The sequence below is a fragment of the Cervus elaphus genome, chromosome 9, assembly GCF_910594005.1.
Source record: "Cervus elaphus chromosome 9, mCerEla1.1, whole genome shotgun sequence".
NCBI classification, from domain to species: Eukaryota; Metazoa; Chordata; class Mammalia; order Artiodactyla; family Cervidae; genus Cervus; species Cervus elaphus.
Window position 1 is genome coordinate 4469238 of NC_057823.1, and position 22607 is coordinate 4491844.

General features: G+C 38.2%; 1 protein-coding gene across 1 annotated transcript in view; it reads right to left on the bottom strand.

The window, feature by feature from the left end:
* LOC122700845 (nuclear envelope pore membrane protein POM 121C-like) overlaps nt 1-18081 on the bottom strand; it is a 77675-nt gene extending 59594 nt beyond the window's left edge. Inside the window, exon 1 of the transcript XR_006342874.1 lies at nt 17971-18081. The gene's annotated coding sequence lies outside the window, so the exon portion shown is untranslated. The remainder of the gene's footprint in view (nt 1-17970) is intronic.
* Between the last annotated feature and the right edge of the window lie 4526 nt (nt 18082-22607).

The window sequence follows — 22607 nt, forward strand, 5'->3', positions numbered from 1 at the left end:
AGATCTGGTTTCCTCAGTGTGTATGCCCACGAGTGGGATTGCTGGGTCATACGACAGTTCTATTTCCAGTTTTTTAAGGAATCTCCACACTGTTCTCCATAGTGGCTGTACTAGTTTGCATTCCCACCAACAGTGTAAGAGGGTTCCCTTTTCTCCACACCCTCTCCAGCATTTATTGCTTGTAGACTTCTGGATAGCAGCCATCCTGACTGGCATGTAATGGTACCTCATTGTGGTTTTGATTTGCATTTCTCTGATAATGAGTGATGTTGAGCATCTTTTCACGTTGTTAGCCATCTGTATGTCTTCTCTGGAGAAATGTCTGTTTAGATCTTTAGCCCATTTTTTGATTGGGTCATTTATTTTTCTGGAACTGAGCTTCAAGAGTTGCTTGTATATTTTTGAGATTAATCCTTTGTCTATTGCTTCACTGCTATTCTTTTCTCCCATTCTGAAGGCTGTCTTTTCACCTTGCTTATAGTTTCATTTGTTGTGTAAAAGCTTTTAAGTTTCATTAGGTCCCATTTGTTTATTTTTGCTTTTATTTCCAATATTCTGGGAGGTGGGTCATAGAGGATCCTGCTGTGATTTATGTTGGAGAGTGTTTTGCCTATGTTCTCCTCTAGGAGTTTTATAGTTTCTGGTCTTACATTTAGATCTTTAATCCATCTTGAGTTTATTTTTGTGTTTGGTGTTAGAAAATGTTCTAGTTTCATTCTTTTACAAGTGGTTGACCAGTTTTCCCAGCACTACTTGTTAAAGAGGTTGTCTTTTTTCCATTGTATATTCTTGCCTCCTTTGTCGAAGATAAGGTGTCCATAGGTACGTGGATTTATCTCTGGGCTTTCTATTCTGTTCCACTGATCTATATTTCTGTCTTTGTGCCAGTACCATACTGTCTTGATGACTGTGGCAGTTTCCTTTAGTTCTTTGAAAATATTTATAATGACTGATATTAAGTCTGTCTGTCAAGTCAGACATCTATTCTTTCTCCAGGCAGTTTCTGTTTCATGGTTTTTTCTCCAGGTACAGGTCAGATTTTCCTGTTTTATTTCTATGTCTTATCATTTTTTTTTTTGTTGTTGTTGTTGGAAACTAGATATTTTAGGTAATTCAGTTCAGTTCAGCCACTCAGTCATGTCTGACTTTTTGTGACCCCATGGACTGCAGCACCCCAGGCATACCTGTCCATCACCAACTCCCAGAGCTTGCTCAAACTCATGTCCGCTGAGTCGGTGATGCCATCCAACCATCTCATCCTCTGTCATCCCCTTCTCCCCCTACTTTCAGTCTTTCCTAGCATCAGGGTCTTTTCCAATGAGTCAGTTCTTTACATCAGGTAGCCAAAGTGTTAGAGTTTCAACTTCAGCATCAGTCCTTCCAATGAATATTCAGAACTGATTTTCTTTAGGATGGACCGGTTGGATCTCCTTACAGTCCAAGAAACTCTCAAGAATCTCCTCCAACACCACAGTTCAAAAGCATCAATTTTTTGGCACTCAGCCTTCTTTATGGTCCAACTTTCACATCCATACGTGACTACTGCAAAAAAACAGTGCTTTGACTATATGAACCTCTGTTGCCAAAGTAATGTCTTTGCTTTTTAATATGCTGCCTAAGTTGGTCATTGCTTTTCTTCCATGATCTTAGTTTTCTGAATGTTGAGTTTTAAGTCAGCTTTTTCACTCCTCTCTTTCAGTTTCATCAAGAGGCTCCTGGGTTCCTCTTCACTTTCTGCTATAAAGGTGGTGTCATCTGCATATCTGAGGCTATTGATATTTCTCCCAGCAATCTTGATTCCAGCTTATGCTTCATCCAGCCCAGCATTTCACATGATGTACTCTGCATATGAGTTAAATAAGCAGGGTGACGATATACAGCCTTGACGTACTCCTTTCCCAATTTGACAGCAGTCCATTCTTCCATGTCCAGTTTTAACTGTTGCTTCATGACGTGCAAACAGATTTCTTAGGAGGCAGATAAGGTAGTCTGGTATTTCCATCTCTTTAAGAATTTTCCACAGTTTGCTCTGATCCATGCAATCAAAGGCTTTGGTGTCATCAATAAAGCAGAAGTAAATGATTTTCCGGAACTCTCCTGCTTTTTCTCTGATCCAATGGCTGTTGGCAATTTGATCTCTGGTTCCTCTGCCTTTTCTAAATCCAGCTTGAACATCTGGAAGTTCTCAGTTCACACACTGTTGAAGCCTATATTTTAGGCAATATATTTTAGAAATTCTGAGGACTGGTCTCTGTCCTCCCCCTCCCCATGACTTGTTGTCATTATTTGTTGTTTATTTGTTTACTGACCCACTGAATTATTTTAGTGAAGTCAATTTATCCCCTGCAGTGTGAAGCTTTTGAAGGTGCAGCCTTAAGCATGTGCACACTCACCCCAGGAAGACAGGGTGATTTTTGCCTCTCTGTCTCCCTGTCCAATCCCAGATGTTAAGCTCCACTAATTACTGAGTGATTGCTCTGTTATTTTTAATAATGCCCTGGCATTTAAATTGCTACACAGACTGATCAAATTTAATTGAGGTTTCTGTTACAGGGATAGAGTTTAAAGTCTGTGTTTGAGATTTGTTCTGATAACAAAGAATCTAAAGAGTGCTCTTCTTAGCAGATTCATTTCCTGGTTCTCTCTGATAAACTAGACACCTTACAGTTTAGCTTATAGTTATAATAAATCTAGAGGCTTCCCTGATAGCTCAGTTGGTAAAGAATCCTCCTGCAATGCAGGAGACCCCAGTTCAATTCCTGGGTTGGGAAGATCCCCTGGAAAAGGGAAAGGCTATCCACTCCAATATCCTGGCCTGGGTCACAAACAGTCAGACACAACTGAGCGACTTTCACTTTCTAATAAATCTAGCAGTGTTTCCTTTTATTGTTTTTCTCCATAACCTGCATTATTTTTAGCATAATGCTAAACAGTCCTTAGGCTTGAACAACCCTACTTTCTGTTGCAAATAAGCTCAGTTCCTTTTGAAAGAGTTTCAAAGTATTCTGTTTTACACCTACTCCTCCCTCAGGGAAAAACCTTTGAGCTACAGCTCTAGAGTTGAGGGTAGGGACAGTGGCATGCTTCTCTCTGAGAAAAAACACCTGTTTTAATAATGAGATGTTCCATAGAAGAGGAGGGGAAGCTGCAGCCTCTGGTCTTCTTAGTTTGCCTCTCCTAGTATGGAATCTCCACTTTAAATGCTAGCTAGTGTGAGGGCAATCAGGGCCCTCGTAGTAGTTTCAGTAGACCACACTCAAAGTAGAGCCTCTCTTCTATGTGTGGAGCCTGACAGAATATGGGAACCCCCACTTCTTGAGCACATTCACCAGGAATTTAACCTTTACAGTGGATAGCCAAGGGCCAGATGAGAAACGTTGATCCCCTGTTTGCCCTTCCTGGGTTTCCAATTGGGAGATGAGGGAAAGGATGCCCTTTTTTGTAGCTGCCCCTGTCTGGAGTGGAGTTTTCAACACCCTGAGCTGGGGCACGGGAAGGAAGGAGCAGGTTGTGACTCAGATGCTGCAGATTCTCACTATTTGTTATCAAGCTTTAGGTTTTCTTGAACAAACATTTCTTCTTTTTCTGTATGCTTCAGACCATTTTAGAGATTTTAAATGTTTGTTTTAAAATAATTCCCACCAGTGTCCATAGAGCTCCTCATACTGTCATAACAGCAGAGTCTGTGTTATAATATTTACTAGGTTCCCATCTTTTGCATGTGTCCCTAATGAAGTTTTTGAAAGTTATGCCCCTGTTGCAGGAAGGGGGAACCCTTCCAGGGCCTGAGAGTGGGCTCTTGTCTAACACTCAGAAATGAATTGTCCAAGGAGACATGTGAGCTGACAAAGAAGAGATTTTATTGGGAAGATGTGCCCAGGCAGAGACCAGTAGGCTGAGGGAACCCAGGAGAGCTGCTCCGCCACACAGCTCACAGTCTTGGGCTTTATGGTGATGGGGTTAGTTCCCGGGTTGTCTCCGATCAATCATTCTGACTCAGAGTCCTTCCTGGTGGTGCACACACTGCTCAGCCAAGACGGATGCCAGCGAGAAGGGTTTTGTGAGGTGGTCGGACATGTGGTGTTGCCTTTTGACCTTTCCCGAACACTTCGAGTTGGTGGTGGCTTATTTGTTCTGTGCTCATTACCAGGACCTCCTGTCATAAAACAACACATGCAAATGGTTACCATGGTGCCTGGCCAGGATAGGCAGTTTCAGTCAGTGTGCTTCTCCTAACAACTCCCCCCTGAAAGATTTCATACTCAAGATGCTTCTTGGGACTTGGGATGGAGGTCTCATTCTGTAATTTCTTCCTGCTGTGCCTGGGTGTAATCCTGCCTAGCAGAGCAGAAGTCTCTCTCTACCTGATCTAAGTCAAAATATTCACCCTGAAACCAGCATGCACCCTCCTAGTAATAGCAATTTAGCCTGAAACTATTGGACCCTGTCAGAGATGAGACAGGGGCCAGACAGGAAACTTAACAGGATAATCATCACCAGACTTCAGAAACAGAAGGCAAATTTCAGGATGAGGGCTGCAATGTGTGTGATTTTCTTCTGATTGCTTGGTGGTGAGACAACAGAGTGGTGTTCCAAGAATCTTGTGCTCAGCCTGAAGTATCATATTCCACCTGGGTGGGGCCCCAGTCCTGCAGAAGAACTCAAAGATATTGTTACATATATTGCTTAAGAACCAGGATCTTGGCCCAAGGTTGTACCACCATTTGATTGTTCCTCCTGGTTCTATATCTCCTCCCTCTCTGATCAGAAACTGTTTTAATCTACCCTTTGGAACTCAAGGAAGGTCAAGGATGCTGAATGAAGCCTATATCCCACAAATAAGAAATGAGGAACAAAGAAAGGGTCTGTACTCTAGAGTCCCACAGAGTCCTGCTCAGTTTTAATTCAGGGAACTGGGCAACTATGACTCTGATAACCTCCTGTCAAAATGTGGCATAAGACTGCCTCAGTTTGGAGACTAGACACTGAATTGGAAGCATTCCTGAGTTCCAAGTCTTAGATTTGAGACTTGTATGATTCAAATCTCAACCCCTTGGTCTGCCATTTTGATATAATAAACCCAATTAGAAGTAGTTGGAAGAGTAACAACTGGAATTTTAACAGACAAAATAAATCTCACTTATTTTCAGAAGAATAAGCCTGAAACCCAGTCTGGACCTGGCACTTTGGGGAGACTTGTACCCAGGTAGCCAGTTGCCTAGCTTTACAAAAAGTACAGTTGGAGTTACTAGCTTCCAGCTGACATTGTTTTGAGACTGTGGCATCCAAGTCTGACACAGCTCAGATCAAGTTCTTTGCAATACAAGGACTAATATGCAATTACACCCATAAGGTCACCTAGTTATTTCCTTGGATATCTGAAACATAGCTACTCTATTTTGACTTTTAATTGTAATATTCTCCATAATAACCAAAGCAGATGTCACCATTAATGATGTCAGTGTTCCTCTAGGTAGGCGAAGATGCAAGAATTGAGACTCATACAATCTTCCCCTGAAAAAAATCTAAGAATCTGAAGGCCAGTTCTGCCCATTTTTCCCAGAGTACAGAGTGCCTCATTCCTGATTTCCACCCTGAACTCCTTTCAGGGGTGTTGAAGGTCAGAAGCTGTAGTGGCCATGATTTAATCTTTGTAGAGGTAGGTGGCAAGTGTCAGTTTCCAGTTGGGAGGGTCCCTTCTTGGTCATAAACTTGACCTTGATTTGGGGTTGAGAGGGCAGGCTTTCATGACCATTTCATCCCACGGTGCTGAGAACGCTGATTCTCAGGTCTGGCAAAGATTTTGTTGACAGGCCATTCAATGTGCTGTTACTGGACTAGGCCATGAAACAGTATCCAAAATTCTCTGGACCACTTGTCTTACTAGCCTCTTAGTCCAGGAAAATGTTCCCTCTTGTTGCTTCTTCCCAAATCTAGAATTACACTCTTGCCATCATTGATCTCATATGGAACTATATATTATTTTATCAGAGACTCAGTCACACATTTGGCAGTGTAAGAAACAGCAATTCTGTGAAACAGATGAAATACAAATAACATAGCTAACAGTATTAGTAAAGTCTTAAGTAAGAATTAAGCCAATAACTTTCATTAGCTGCAGCCCAGTAATATCCCAGGTCATCTGACTTAGTCTATTCTGTTCCAATCCTTATCTTCCAGGGAAATTATATATTGGCACTGTCTATAAGGCACATAGCCCAGTTTCCTAGACTGATTATCCTTAGTATGATTTAATTGTTTTTAAAAATAGAGGGGACTTTAAGCTTAAGTTACCATAGCCTGGTATTATAATTCCATCCTGTAGTTATGGGAGTTTTCCTTTTAATAGATGAGAGGTTACAGTTTTTTTTGTTGTTGTTGTTAATTGAGACTTAGCTTGTCACTCTGATTGAGTTTGAATGACCCTAAAAGAAAACTTAAATCTATGACCAGGGTCAGAACACACTATTCTGAATTAACCAGGTGAGAGGAATATCAATAGTGACCTGAACATGAACTATAATTTTCCTTTTAAAGTAAGTTTCCTCAGGGCCAACCAATTAGAGTTTAGGAGTAAAGAAGTTCGCCAAGACAACCTAGAAGTAGACACAGGTAATTGGCCACAAACCCAACAATTGGATTGATTTCTAAAACTAGCATAGGATCATGCCTATGATAGAAAAGCATTTGATTCATATGCAAAGGTCCAAGAAGTGAAGAAAACATTATAAATGATCATTCAAGTCACCTCGAGGATCTTGGGTCACCTGTCTACTTCTGATGTCGTCATCGTCTTGTCCTAGTATAGTGCAGTTTCCTCTGTTTGAGTATCTTTCTAAGGTGCGATCAGGTCAGCTGTCCTATCTATAGGCCATTCCAGTGTAGGGGCCTTTAGAAGTGGGAATTAATCTAAGAGTTGATTTCCCTTCAGTTTTACTATGCATGAATTAGTTAAGAGTACCTGATAAAAAGTTCCTTCGATCCAGGTTGGAGACAGTCCCTTAAACTATGACTTTTTCCAGTCCTGGTTGCAAGTCGTGAGGCATCTGGTCTTCATCCAAAGATAGATTACTGAGATAAGCTTCAGAAACAAACTTAGGGTGTTCTTTAAGAATTCAATTAAATTTTACATTAATATCCCATAACAGCAAAGAACTATCCAGGAAATGAGTCTTTGTAGATACAGACCTCCACTAACAAATTGGGATTTAGCATTCATTAAAACATATTTTTCTCCCTAAAATCACCCTCATTTTTACCAAATATAACCAAATTAAAACTAGCTTGTTTGCAAAATAGGTCTGGTCTCAATAAACTTGGCCTGATGATTTATGTAACCATAATTGATCACCTCACTTCACTAATTGATCATAGACTTTTTTGCTTTGCTGAAACTTTTACAGAGTCTCAGACTGAACTTCTAAAATAAAATCTTTCACAGCTAAGAAAGTCATGCCAAAGGCTTATCATAGATTTGTTAGGCTAATCCCTCCCTTCTCAAAGTACCAAAAGTTCCTTGATATTTTTGCACTTGTTAGTGAGATAATCTTTCTAATTTATCTAATAAAGTTACAAGAAACCTAAGAGTTTCCAACCTCCAGGGTCAGATAGAAAAGATAAATGTTTCAATTTTTTATAAAGTTTAATTTACCAAATTACTGTCATAATTAGTTTGAAGGGAAGGTTTTCCCTACTCCTGAAAAACACAGATTCAAACCTGTAATTTTTCAGATAGAAACCATAAAAGTTATAAGCACATTTGCCAGTTCACTCAGTCCTTTTGTTATCTTTTGTGAAGTCATCAGGTTTCCCATCAGAATACCAGAACATACCAGAATTTTAGTAACTCCACATAATTTCTAATGTACCTATATTAGTAATATTTACCATACATTATAACCTGAAAGAAATGGGAATACCAGACCACCTGACCTGCCTCTTGAGAAACCTGTATGCAGGTCAGGAAGCAACAGTTAGAACTGGACATGGAACAACAGACTGGTTCCAAATAGGGAAAGGAGTATGTCAAGGCTGTATATTGTCACCCTGCTTATTTAATTTATATGCAGAGTACATCACGAGAAAAGCTGGGCTGGAGGAAGCACAAACTGGAATCAAGATTGCCGGGAGAAATATCAATAACCTTAGATATGCAGATGACACCACCCTTATGGCAGAAAGTGAGGAAGAGCTAAAGAGCCTCTTGATGAAAGTGAAAAAGGAGAGTGAAAAAGTTGGCTTAAATCTCAACATTCAGAAAACCAAGATCGTGGCATCCGATCTCATCACTTCATGGCAAATAGATGGGGAAACAGTGGCTGACTTTATTTTTCTGGGCTCCCAAATCACTGCAGATGGTGATTGCAGCCATGAAATTAAAAGACGCTTGCTCCTTGGAAGGAAAGTTATGACCAATGTAGACAGCATATTAAAAAGCAGAGACATTACTTTGCCAACAAAGATTCGTCTAGTCAAGGCTATGGTTTTTCCAGTAGTCGTGTATGGATGTGAGAGTTGGACTATAAAGAAGGCTGAGCACCGAAGAATTGATGCTTTTGAACTGTGGTGTTGGAGAAGACTCTTGAGAGTCCCTTGGACTGCAAGGAGATCCAACCAGTCCATCCTAAAGGAGATCAGTCCTGGGTGTTCATTGGAAAGACCGATGTTGAAGCTGAAACTCCAATACTTTGGCCACCTGATGAGAAGAGCTGACTCATTGGAAAAGACCCTGATGCTGGGAAAGGTTGAGGGCAAGAGGAGAAGGGGATGACAGAGGATGAGATGGCTGGATGGACATGGGTTTGGGTGGACTCCGGGAGTTGGTGATGGACAGGGAGACCTGGCATGCTGCAGTTCATGGGGTCGCAAAGAGTCAGACACGACTGAGCAACTGAACTGAACTGATAACCTAAGAGGATTTATTACTCTTTTGATAATACTTCCAGTGTAATTTAACCAACCAAATAAATACAATTAGTTTAATATCTCTCTTTGGGATGTTTCAGGGGCCATTTGAAGCATCCCAAAGTTAGCTGAGGTCAAAAGAACTGCAATAGAATTTGACTTAGAATTTTTATCCAAAAAATCAAAGGGGTTTAGAACATTCAGTCACATTTAGCCAATGCTGGTGGGTGTGTCACTGAGTTTGCTGATACGTTATAATGCGGGTATATACTGAGACTCCAGATCTAGTGAAAGTCAGCTCTGCCATCTTGGACCTAGTTGGCTCTGACTAACTTTCTTATGGCTGTGTCATTCCTAACAAAATCCTTTTACCCAAATAAATGCAATCCAATCTTAGAAAATCCTGATCATGCATAACTAACTCATTTCAGTAATTTTTCATTTCTCACACCTCCTTTTACTGAAAACACTTCCTTGAAAAGTTTTATTTCACATTGCATTCCTTTTATTGTTGACAGATTTGTAACAGATAGAATACAGTCGTGTTTGACCTCTAGTAAGTCTGGATACAACAGAAGTATTATACTTATTGATGGTTCTAAAGACGTGTCTATTTTACCAGGTACTAATTTAATATTGAATATTTCCTAGTTCATGTGAACATGAAATTCATTTAGCTTAATTTGGAACTGTTTGATTTGTAAGTCCTTACTTTAAGTCAATTAAATAGGACTCATTGATAAATTAACAACAGCAATATTATCCAAAGACACATATTGAGACATGCACATATCCAGACAGACACAACCAGAGATCTAGTTTCATTTTCTAAACTTAGTCATGAATTAGATATTACAATATAAAATTTGCTAATTTATAAATAGCAATTGGAATAAATAAAATGTTTACAGGCTACTTCACATTTTCCTCAGTCTCAGGAGTTAGATAGGGTCTAGATAAGTGTTCCTGAGCCCAGGTCTCAAGTTCTAATAAAATGGCAGCATGTCTGAATCAAATGGTGGCCACACAAAGCAAAATGGCCGTCACAAATCACAACACAGAACATAAAGCATAAAATACACACATAAACCTGGCAGTCCTAGTCAGACACTCCCTTAAATACAAGATTACAGTCTCTCAGAAAACCTCCTATAGATACAGAGAACTTCATATCCAAGTACTAACAGAAGAAATGAAAACATCTCAGGTCTTCAAAGATTTCAAAGGGAGGAAAGGAAGCCAGATTGAAAGAAGAGAGAAACTGGAGCCCATTATATAGAGTGAAGTAAGCCAGAAAGATAAAGATCATTACAGCATACTAACACATATATATGGAATTTAGAAAGATGGTAATGATAACCCTATACGCAAAACAGAAAAAGAGACACAGATGTACAGTACAGACTTTTGGACTCTGTGGGAGAAGGCGAGGGTGGGATGTTTCAAGAGAATAGCATGTATATTATCTATAGGGAAACAGATCACCGGCCCAGGTGGGATGCATGAGACAAGTGCTCGGGCCTGGTGCACTGGGAAGACCCAGAGGAATCGGGTGGAGAGGGAGGTGGGAGGGGGGATCGGGATGGGGAACACATGTAACTCCATGGCTGATTCATGTCAATGTGTGACAGAACCCACTGCAATGTTGTGGAGTATTTAGCCTCCAACTAATAAAAATAAATGAAAAAAAAGAAAGAAAAGAGAGAAGAAGGTAGGAGAGGGAGGCAAAAGGGGTGATCTTATAGACGTCTCTTGCCACCTGCAGATAGGCAATATGGAACTTTTAAAATAACTCATGCAAATGGTTACTATCGTGCCTGGTCAGGGTGGGCAGTTTCAGTCAGTGTGCTTCCCCTAACACCTGGTACCATTTCCCGAATGTACTCTGTGATGTTAATTGTGGAATTTTGTATGGCATGTTGAGTTTTAAGAACCTATGTGGTGAATTAAAACAGAATTGCTTATAGGTTGGAAGGAAAAGCATAGCAAAAGATAAACCACACAAAAACCAAAAAAAAAAAAAAACTGGTGTGGCTATAATAAAGTGTACTTTAAGTTAAGTTGTATTACAAGAGATAAAAGTTACAAATATTACATATAGCTAAAAGGATCAATTCCATAAGAAGATATAAGCAGTCTTAAATTTGCATGCCTCTAACAATATTATTTCAAAATACATAAAATTGATGATAGAAGCTGCCAAGGCACACTGTAAATGGCATAGATACAGAGAGAAGTAAAGGATAGTAAGCCACCTTTGCAAACTTCACATTAATTGAAGAGAAAAAATATATAAAATACTTGATTAATCCATTAAAAAGTTAAAAAACCAATTGTCACTAACTCATACAAAGCAGATACATAAACATATATATATAAACATATACATATAAACATGTACATTGAAATTACGTAAAACAAAACATTATGTAAATCAAAAATTAACAATTTCAGCATACCTCTTTCAGAACAAGAAAACAAACAAACAGAAGGTTAAAGATATAGAAGATTTGGACAGCATGATTAAACTACTTGATTTAGGTGCCATGTACAGCGCCATGCTACACCAAAAACCTTTTCAAGATTGGTAAGTTTACCATGACATGCTGAGCCTAAAAGCAAGCTTCAACAAATTTCACGGATTGAACTCAGTAAGAATACATTCTCTTATAACATAATTTTAAACTATAAATTAAAAAAATCACCAAGTATTTTTAAATTAAACAACATATTTCTAAATAACCCATAGTTCAAAGAAGAAATAATACTGGAAATTATAAAACACTATGATCTGAATTACAATAAAATAAAGTAAATCAAAACTATAAAATATTATACATATAAATAAAAGAAAAACTAGATAAATGGATGGACATAGCATATTCCTAAGTGAAAACTATTAAGATGATAATTTCTCAGTATAATTCCAATCAAAGTTCTAGCATATTTTTCATTTCTGAAAATTGACAAGCTGATTCTGTAATTAATATGGAAATGAAAAAGCCAATAAAAAGCAACACACTTTGGAAAAAGAAGCATGAATTTCATGAACTAGCATGACTATATATTAAAAGTTATTATAAAACTACCATAATTAAAATTGCATGGCATTGTGCAAAATGGGCAAGTAGACAAATTAAACAGTCTAGAAACAGACTAATCCATATAAGGTGACATGGATTATAACAAATGTGCATCTGAAATGTAGTGAGAAAAGGTTGTTTATTTACATAAATTATGCTAAATCAATGAAATAACAATACAAAAAACCTTGATATCAATCTTATACTACATATAAATCATATAAATTCTAGGTAGGTAGTCAATCTAAATGTAAAAAGGAAAATTAGTGTACTGAGAGGAAAAAGTGGAGAAAAATATCTTTATGACTTTGGAGTAAGCAGGAAATTTTGAAAATAGAATACACAAATGTGCACAAAAGGAAAAATTATAAAAGGTACTATGTAAAAAGTAATAACTTCCATACTCCACTAAAATTCTTTCAAATAACTTATATTTATCAAATATAGTGTAAAAGTCAATTCTGTAAAGCAGTTATCCTTCAATTAAAAAATAAATAAATTTATAAAAAAGATTCAGGAGACTGACTTAAATTTTTTATGAAAAAAAACACTAAAGTAATGCAAAAGTAAGTCACTGAGTAGATGATATTTGAAATAAATGTCTAGCAAAGGTATCCTACATAAAGAAGTTCTACAGATTAAAAACAAAAAGACAATCATATAAGAAATGACTGACAAAAGAACTGAACAGAGAGTTTAAAACAGACAATATCTAAATAACCAGTATACACATAAATGTAAGTTCAACCAAAATTGGAAGACTACTTTCACCATGACAAATTTTCCCTCTGACTATAAACAATTAGAAAACCATACAAAATTTGTCAAACAATGTTTTTCAGGTATTAGAAATCAAAGTGAGTTCTACAAATTGTCCAACCATCATACTAAAATTTCAACTTTCTATATCATGGCACAAGGAGAAGAAACCCAAATAAGGCTTAATAGACCTGCTGAGATAAGGCCAAGGCAGCTGGAAGTACAAAGTTCAGGATAAGATTACATTATACATAAAAAGTACTCCAGAAATTTGTAAATGATTCGCCTCAAGTTTTCTGCTGAGTGTTAAGCTGCATTTGCCTTTGCATAAGGACTTGACCAGAATACTGGAGTGGGTAGCCTTTCCCTTCTCCAGGGGATCTTCCCAGCCCAGGGATCGAACCCAGGTCTCCTGCATTGCAGGCAGATTTTTTACCAGCTGAGCCACCAGGGAAGCCTAGACATTCATAGGTATGACACTTACAATGTCTAAAATCTAATAAAAATTATTAGATAAGCAAAGAAGCTGGGAAAATGTGACACAAAACCAAGAGAAAACCCAGTCAACAGAAACAAAACCATAATTAGAGAGATGATAGAATTTGTGGACAATGACTTTAAAAGTTATAAATATATTGAAGAATCTTGAAGGAAAACAAATGAACAAAATGAACATATAGTAAGAAGATATCAAATTATCAAAGTAAAAAATATCAAAAGGTATCCTGGAGTTAAAATTACAACATCAGAAATAAACAATTCACTGCAAGTGTTAAATAGCAGATTAGCAGAAGAAAAACTTGAAAAACACCAAGAAACTTGAGAAACTACAATAGAAACTATCCAACAAAATCACTTTCTTTCACTTTGCTTGACCCAAACCAAAAACAACACCCAGTTGTGGATGTGACTGGTGATGAAATTAAAGCCAGATGCTGTAAAGAACAATACTGCATAGAAACCTGGAGTGTTAGGTCCATGAATCAAGGCAAATTGGAAGTGGTGAAACAGGAGATGGCAAAAGTGAACATTGACATTTTAGGAATGACTGAATCAAAATGGACTGGAATGGGTGAATTTAATTCAAATAACCATTATATTTACTACTGTGGGCAAGAATCCCTTAGAAGACACAGAGTAGCCATAATAGTCAACAAAAGAGTCCAAAATGCAGTACTTGGATGTAGTCTCAAAAATGACAGAATGATCTCTATTCATTCCCAAGGCAAACCATTCAATATCATTATAATCCAAGTCTATGCCCCAGCCACTAATGCTGAAGAAGCTGAAGTTGAATGGTTCTATGAAGACATATAAGACCTTCTAGAACTAACACCAAGAAAAAATGTCCTTTTCATTATAGGGGACTGGAATGCAAATGTAGGAAGTCAAGAGATACCTGGATAACAGACAAATTTGACCTTGGAATAGAAAATGAAGCGGGGCAAAGGCTAACAGAGTTTTGCCAAGAGAACGCACTGGTCATAGCAAACACCCTCTTCCAACAACACAAGAGAAGACTCTACACATGGACCTCACCAGATGGCCAACACCAAAATCAGATTGATTATATTCTTTGCAGCCAATGATGGAGAAATTCTGTACAGTCCGCAAAAACAAGACCTGGAGGTGACTGTGTCTCAGATCATGAAATCCCTATTACAAAATTCAGACTTATCTAAATCAAATCTCTTATGATTATACAGTGGAAGTGAAAAATAGATTCAAGGGATTAGATCCGATAGATAGAGTGCCAGAAGAACTATGGACAGAGGTTCGTAAATTGTACAGGAGGCAGTAATAAAGACCATCCCCAAGAAAAAGAATTGCAAAAAGGCAAAATGGTTGTCTGAGGAGGCCTTACAAATAGCTGAGAAAAGAAGATAAGCAAAAGGCAAAGGAGAAAAAGATATATCCATCTTAATGCAGAATTCCAAAGGATAGCAAGAGGAGATAAGATGCCTTCCTATGTTGTCAATACAAAGAAATAGAGGGAAAAAATAGGATGGGAAAGACTAGAGATCTCTTCAAGAAAATTAAAGATACCAAGGGAACATTTCATGCAAAGATAGGCACAATAAAGGACAGAAGTGGTACAGACCTAACAGAAGCAGAAGATATTAAGAAAAGGTGGCAAGAATACAGAGAAGAACTATACAAAAAAGATCTTAATGACTCAGATAGCCAAGATGGTATGATCACTCACCTAGAGCCAGGCATCCTGGAGTGCAAAGTCAAGTGGGCCTTAGGAAGCATCACTATGAACAAAGCTAGTGGAGATGATGGAATTCCAGCTGAGCTATTTCAAATCCTAGAAGAAGATGCTTTTTAAGTGCTGCACTCAATATGTCAGTGAATTTGGAAAACTCAGCAGTGGCCACAGGACTGGAAAAGTTCAGCGTTCATTCCAATCACCATAAAAGACAAAGCTAAGATTGTTCAAACTATCACAGATGGCACTCATCTCACACGCTAGCAAAGTAACGCTCAAAATTCTCCAAGCCAGCCTTCACCAGTACATGAACTGAGAACTTACAGATGTTCAAGTTGGATTTAGAAAAGGCAGAGGAACCAGAGATCAAATTGCCAACATCCATTGGATCATAGAAAAAAACAAGAGAATTGCAGAAAAATATCTATTTCTGCTTCATTGACTATGCTAAAGCCTTTGACCATGTGGATCACAGAAAACTGTGGAAAATTCTTCAAGAGATGGGAATACCAGACCACCTTACCTGTCTCCTGGGAAATCTGAATGCAGGTCAAGAAGCAACAGTTAGAACTGGACATGGAACAACAGACTGATTCCAAATTAGGAAAGGAGTACATCAAGGCTGTATATTGTTACCTTGATTATTTGCCTTATATGCAGAGTACATCATGTAAAATGCTGAACTGGATGAAGCACAAGCTGGAATCAAGATTTCATGGAGAAATATCAATAATCTCAGATATGTAGATGACACCACCCTTATGGCAGAAAACAAAGAATTAAAGAGCCTCTTGATGAAAGTGGAAGAGGAGACTGAAAAGGTTGGCTTAAAACTCAACATTCAGAAAACTAAGATCATGGCATCTGGTCCCATCACTTCATGGCAAATAGATGGGGAAACAGTGGAAAGAGTGACAGACATTATTTTCTCAGGCTCCAAAATCACTGCAGATGCTGACTGCAGTGATTAAAAAATTAAAAGAAACTTGCTGCTTGGAAGAAAAGCTATGACCAACCTAGACAGCACATTTAAAAGCAGAGACACTACTTAATCGACAAAGGTCCGTATAGTCAAAGCTATGGGTTTTCCAGTAGTCATGTATGTATGGATATGAGAGTTGGACCATAAAGAAAGCTGAGCACCAGAGAATTGATACCTTTGAGCTGTGGTGTTGGAGAAGACTCTCGAGAGTCCCTTAAACTGCAAGGAGATCAAACCAGTCAATCTTAAAGGAAATCAATCCTGAATATTCATTGGAAGGACTGATGCTGAAGCTGAAATCCCAACAATTTGGCCACCTGATGCAAAGAACTGACTCATTGGAAAAGAGACTGATTCTGGGAAAGATTGAAGGTAGGAGGAAAGAGTGTCAAAAGAGGATGAGATTTTTGGATGGCATCACCGACTTGATGGACATGAGTTTGAGCAAGCTCTCTGAGGTGGTGATGGACAGGGAAGCCTGGCATGCTGCAGACTATGCGGTCACAAAGAGTTGGACATGACTGGGTAACTGAACTGAACTGAATGGAAATTCACTAGGGGAGTTCCCTGTTGGCCCAGTGACTAGGACATTAAACTCCCAAGTGTAGAAGGGGCCCAGGACTAAGCCCTTGTCAGGGAACTAGATCCCACAAGCCACAACTAAGAGTTCATATGCAGTAACTAAAGATTGCACATGCTGCAACAAAAAGACTCCACACACCACAAATAAAAGATCTCACATACACAACTAAAAAAGGACACACATGCCACAAGGAAGATCAATGATCCAGTGTGCCACAACTAAGATCCAATGCAGCCAACTAAATAAATACAAACATACATATTTTCAAAAACAATGTTACTGAGTACAATCTCACTCTGTTCACTGCACAAGAGGCCAATAAACCCAAGGGACAGGTGTTGAGGGAAGGCATACGACTTTATTTGGACCAGCTGACAGAGAAGATGGTAGACTAATGTCTCAAAGTAACCATCTTGTTGGGGTTTGGAAGCCACGTTCTTTTGCAGAGCCAAAGAGAGAGGCTATGAGGAACCAAAGTCAAAAGGCAGAATAGAGAGGGAGAGGCAGTGCAGAAATAAAGTGAAAGGATCTTCAGTCTTGCAAAACATTTCTAGTCTTTGGAAGGGATGTGTTAATGTCTTCTATTCACAGGTGGGCAGGGTCAGATTATCTCTCTGTGAGCTGAACAAAGTCACTTTAGTTTACATTCAGGCCAGGGTCCTCTGAAGCAGGCAATTATGTATGATTATAATAACAAAAGCAATGAAAAGCAAGTCAAAGAAACAGTTTCCAACATAGAGTAAGAGTTGTTTTTTTCTCTGCAAAAGAAACACATGAGGGAAAAAAAAGGGTAAAGGGAAAAAAAAAAAAAAAACCTCAACTTTTAAAATGGGCAAAGGACTTGAATAGACAATTCTCCAAATATGTACAAGTGGCCAGTAAGTACAAGAAAAGAGGCTGGACGTCACTAACCATGAGCGAAATGCCAATCAAAACCACAAAAAGAGATTGATTCAAGATGACAGAGTAGAAGGATGTGCACTCATCTCCTGTGAGAGCACCAAAATCACAACTAGCTGTTGAAGAGTCATTGACAGGAGGGTGCTGGAACCTACCAGAAAAAGATACCCCATGTCCAAGGAAAAGAAGAAGCCTCAACAAGACAGAAGGGCACAATCATGGTCAAATCAAATCACACACCCACTGGGCAGGCGGCCCACAAACTGGAGAAAAATAAACCAAAGGGGTTCTCTCACTGTTGTGAAGGTTCACATGTTTCTGTTGTGAAGGTTCAAGTAAGGCTTCCCAGCCTGGCGATCCAGCAAAGAAACTAGGAATCCCCAGAGAGTCTGACTTACCTTGAAGGCCAGTGGGATTTGATTGCATGACTTCCACAGGACTGAGGAAAACAGAGATTCCACTCTTGGAGGGTACATACAAAACCTTGTCCAAAACAGGACTCAGAGGAAAGGATCAGTGGCCCTGCAGGAGACTGAAAAAGACCTACCTGACGTGTTAGAGGGTCTCCTGTGGAGGCTGGGTCGGCAGCGACCTGCAGCAGGACACTGGAAGCAGCACTCCTGGGAGGTGACCACCGGCATGAGCCGAACGACTAACAGGGAGGGAGCACAGCTCCACCGATCAGCAGATCATCAAGTTAAAGTTTTACTGAGTACCAGGGAGACCCAGTTTTCCCCACAGCCAGTCTCTCCGATCAGGAAGCTTACATAAGCCTCTTAGCTTCATCCACCAGAGGGCAGACAGAAGAAGCAAGAAAAACCACAACCCCACAGGCTTCAGAACAAAACCCACAATCATAGAAAGCTCATCAAAATAAAAAGGATTATGTCCCAGATGGAGGAACAAAGTAAAATTCCCAAAAAACGGCTAAATAAAGTGGAGCTAAGCAGCATTCCAGGAAAAGATTCAAAATAATGATAATGAAAATGATCCAGGATATTGGGAAAATAATGGAGAAGGTGAAAGAAATGTTTACCAATGACCTAGAAGAACTACAAAACAGACACTAGAAGGACTGAATAGCAGAATAACTGAGACAGAACAGATAAATGAGTTAGAAGACAGAATGATGAAAATCACTGCCACAAAACAGAATGTAAAAAAAAAAGAAATGAAGACAATCTAAGAGACCTCTAAGACAACATTAAAAACACCAATATTCACATTATCGGGGTCCTAGAAGGAGGAAAGGGAGAGAAAGGACCCAAGAAAATATTTGAAGAGATAATAACTGAAAACATCCATAATATGGGAAAGGAAATAGTCGACCAAGTCCAGGAAGCACAGAGAGTCTCAGGCAGGATAAAACCATAGAGAAACATGCCGAGACACACTGATCAGTAGTCAGACTGATGAAAATTAAAGACAAAGATAAAATATTAAAAGCAATAAGGGGAAAACAACAGCATACACAGGAACACCCATAAGGTTATCAACTGATTTCTCAACAGAAACTGTACAAGTCAGAAGGGAATGGTATGATGCATTTAAAGTAGTGAGAAGACCCTATAACCAAGAATAATCTAACCAGCAAGACTCTTGTTCAAATTTGACAGAGAATCAAAAGTTTTACAAACAAGCAAAAGTTAAGCGAATTCAGCATCACCAAACTAGTTTTGCAACAAATGCTAAAAGAACATCTCTAGGCAGGAAACACAGAGAAGGAAAAGATCTAAAAAAAATAAATCTAAAACAATTAAGAAAATGGTAATAGGATTACTGTTGTTGCTATTTAGTCATTAAGCCGTGTCTGATTATTTTGCAACCCGGTAGCCCACCAGGCTCCTCTCCCCAAAGAACTTCTGAGCCAAGAATACTGGAGTGGATTGCCATTTCCTTCTCCAGGGACTCTTCCTGACCCAGGGATTGAATCCACATCTCCTGCTTGTCAGGCAACCTTTTTTTACCAGAGAGCCACATGTGAAGCCCAATAGAATCATATATATCAATAACTACCTTAAATATAAATGGATTAAATTCACCAACCAAAAGACATAAATTGGCTGGGTGGATACAAAAGCAAGATTCTATACATACATATATATATATATATATATATATATATATATATATACACACACACATATATGTATATACACACACATATATACACACACACATATGTGTATATGTATATGAATATATATATAACCTACATAGGAGTACCTCAATATGTAAGCAAATTCTAACAACCATAAAGGGAGAAGTCAAGAGTAACACAATAATAGTGGGGAACTTTAACACCCAACTTTTATCAATGGACAGATCATCCAGACAGAAAATTAATATGGAAACACAGGGCTTAAATTACAGTTTAGGCCAGTTTGACATAACTGAGGATTCCATCCAAAGGTAGCACACTATACGTTCTCCAGGACTGACCACCTGCTGGGCCACAAGATGAGCCTTGGTAAATTTAAGAAAATTAAAATCATATCAAGCATCTTCTCCAATGACAACATTATGAGTTTAGAAATAAACCACAAGAAGAAAAACTATAAAAACACAAACATGCAGAGGCTGCACAATATGCTACTAAACAACCAATGGATCACAGAAAGAAAATTAAGAGGAAATTAAAAAATATCTAGAGAAAAATGAACAAATGATGATCTGAAAACTCTGGGATGCAGCAAAGCAATTCTGAGTGAAGTTTATGGCAATACTTAATCTTTCCTCAAGAATAAAAAAAGTCTCAAGTAAACAGCCTAACCTTACACCCAAATTGTTTTATGTGTTTTTTTGTTTTTTTGTTTGCTTGCTTACATCTAATTCTTTTGACAATTAGAGAAAGAAAAACAAACAAAACCCAGAATTAGTAAAAAGGAAAGAAATCATAAAGATCAGAGCATAAATAAATGAAATAGGGACAAAGAAAACAATTGCAAACATTAATGAAACTAAAAGCTGGATCTTTAAAATTTTAAACAAAATTGATAAATCTTAAGCCAGAATCATCAAGGAAAAAAATGAAGAGGACTCAAATAAATAAAATTAGAAACGAAAAAGGAGAAGTTACTGACTTCATGAAAATACCAAGGATCAGTTCAATCGCTCAGTCATGTCTGACTTTTTGCAACCCCATGGACTATAGCATGCCAGGCTTCCCTGTCCATCACCAACTCCCAAAGCTTGCTCTGACTCAAGTCCATCAAGTCAGTGATGCCATCCAACCATTGCATCCTCTGTCGTTCCTTTCTCCTCCTGCCTTCAATCCTTCCCAGCATCCGGGTCTTTTCCAATGAGTCAGTTCTTCACATCAGGTGGCCAAAGTATTCGAGTTTCAGCTTCCGCATCAGTCCTTCCAATGAATATTCAGGATTGATTTCCTTTAGGATTGACTGGTTTGAACTCCTTGCAGTCCAAGAGACTCTCAAGAGTCTTCTCCAACATCACAGTTCAAAAGCATCAATCCAAAACCACGGATCATAAGAGACTACTATTAGCAACTGTACAACAATAAAATGGACAACCTGGAAGAAATGGACAAATCATTAGAAAGGTACAGTCTCCCTAGACTGAACCAGGAAGAAATAAAACATACGAACTGACAAATCACAAGCACTGAAATTTTAACTATGATTAAAAACCTCCCAACAGATAAAAGTCCAAGACCATATGGCTTCACAGGCGAATTTTATCAAACATTTAGAGGTAACACCTATCCTTGTGGAATTGTGCCAAAAAATTGGAGAGGAAGGAAAACTTCCAAACTCGCTTTATAAGGCCACAATCACCCTGATACCATAACCAGACAAACATACCACACACAAAAAAAGAAAAAAGAAAAAAATTACAGTGATGAACAAAGATGCAAAAATCCTCAATAAAATACTAACAAACAGAATCCAACAGTACATTAAAAAGATCATGCACCATGATCAAGTGGGATTCTATACAGTCCATGGAATTCTCCAGGCCAGAATACTGGAGTGGGTGGCCTTTCCCTTCTCCAGGGGATCTTCCCAAACCAGGGATCAAACCCAGGTCTCCTGCATTGTAGGCAGATTCTTTAACAACTGAACCACAAGGAAAGCCCAGGGATGCAACCATTTTTCAATATGTGCAAATCAATCAGTGTGGTATACCATATCACCAAATGGAAGAATAAAAACCACATGATCATCTCAATAAATACAGAAAAAGCTTTTGACAAAATTCAGCACCCACTTGTGGTAAAATCTCTCTAAAAAGTGGGCATAGAGTGTACATACCTCAGCATAATAAAGACCATATATGACAAACCTACAGCTAGCATCATACTCAACGGTGAAAAGCTGAAAGTATTTCCTCTAAGATGAGGAAAAAGACAAGAATGTCAACTCTCACCACTTTAATTCTACTTTTTCTGTTATTTTCTGTTGACCAATCATGATACAATGGTATTAAGTGAATAATACTGACATAATTACAATAGTAAAAGATCTTTACCAGTTTTCACAATCAATAGCCAGACAAAATATAAAATATAATTACAACTGCAAGCCATAATGGGAACATGATTAACCTAACAATATAAAATAATTATGTACAATTTGGGGGTTAAGTGGAATGACATGGTAAGTGGAAGGAAAATTATTATATACATTCACATGTTTTCATCTGCCCAGCCAGTCTTTGTCTTGTGGTTTGTGCATTTAATCCATTTCCAGTTAAGGTAATTATTGATATGTATGATCATATTAACATTTTCTAAATTGTTTTGGGTTTATTTTGTGTAGGTCTTTTCCTATGTTTGCATTTTCTGCCTAGAGAAGCTCCTTGAGAACTTGTTGTAAAGTTGGTTTAGTGGTGCTGGATTCTCTTCACTTTTGCTTGTTTGTAAAACTTTTGATTTCTCTGTCAAATTTGAACAAGAGTCTTGCTGGTTAGAATATTCTTGGTTATAGGTTCTTCCTTTTCATTACTTTAAATGTATCATGCCATTCCCTTCTGACTTGTACAGTTTCTGTTGAGAAATCAGTTGATAACCTTATGGGTGTTCCCTTGTATGTTATTTGTTGTTTTCTCCTTTTTATTTTTAATATTTTATCTTTGTCTTTAATTTTCATCAGTTTGATTACTCTGTGTCTTGGTGTGTTCCTCCTTGGATTTATCCTGCTTGAGACTCTCTATGCTTCCTGG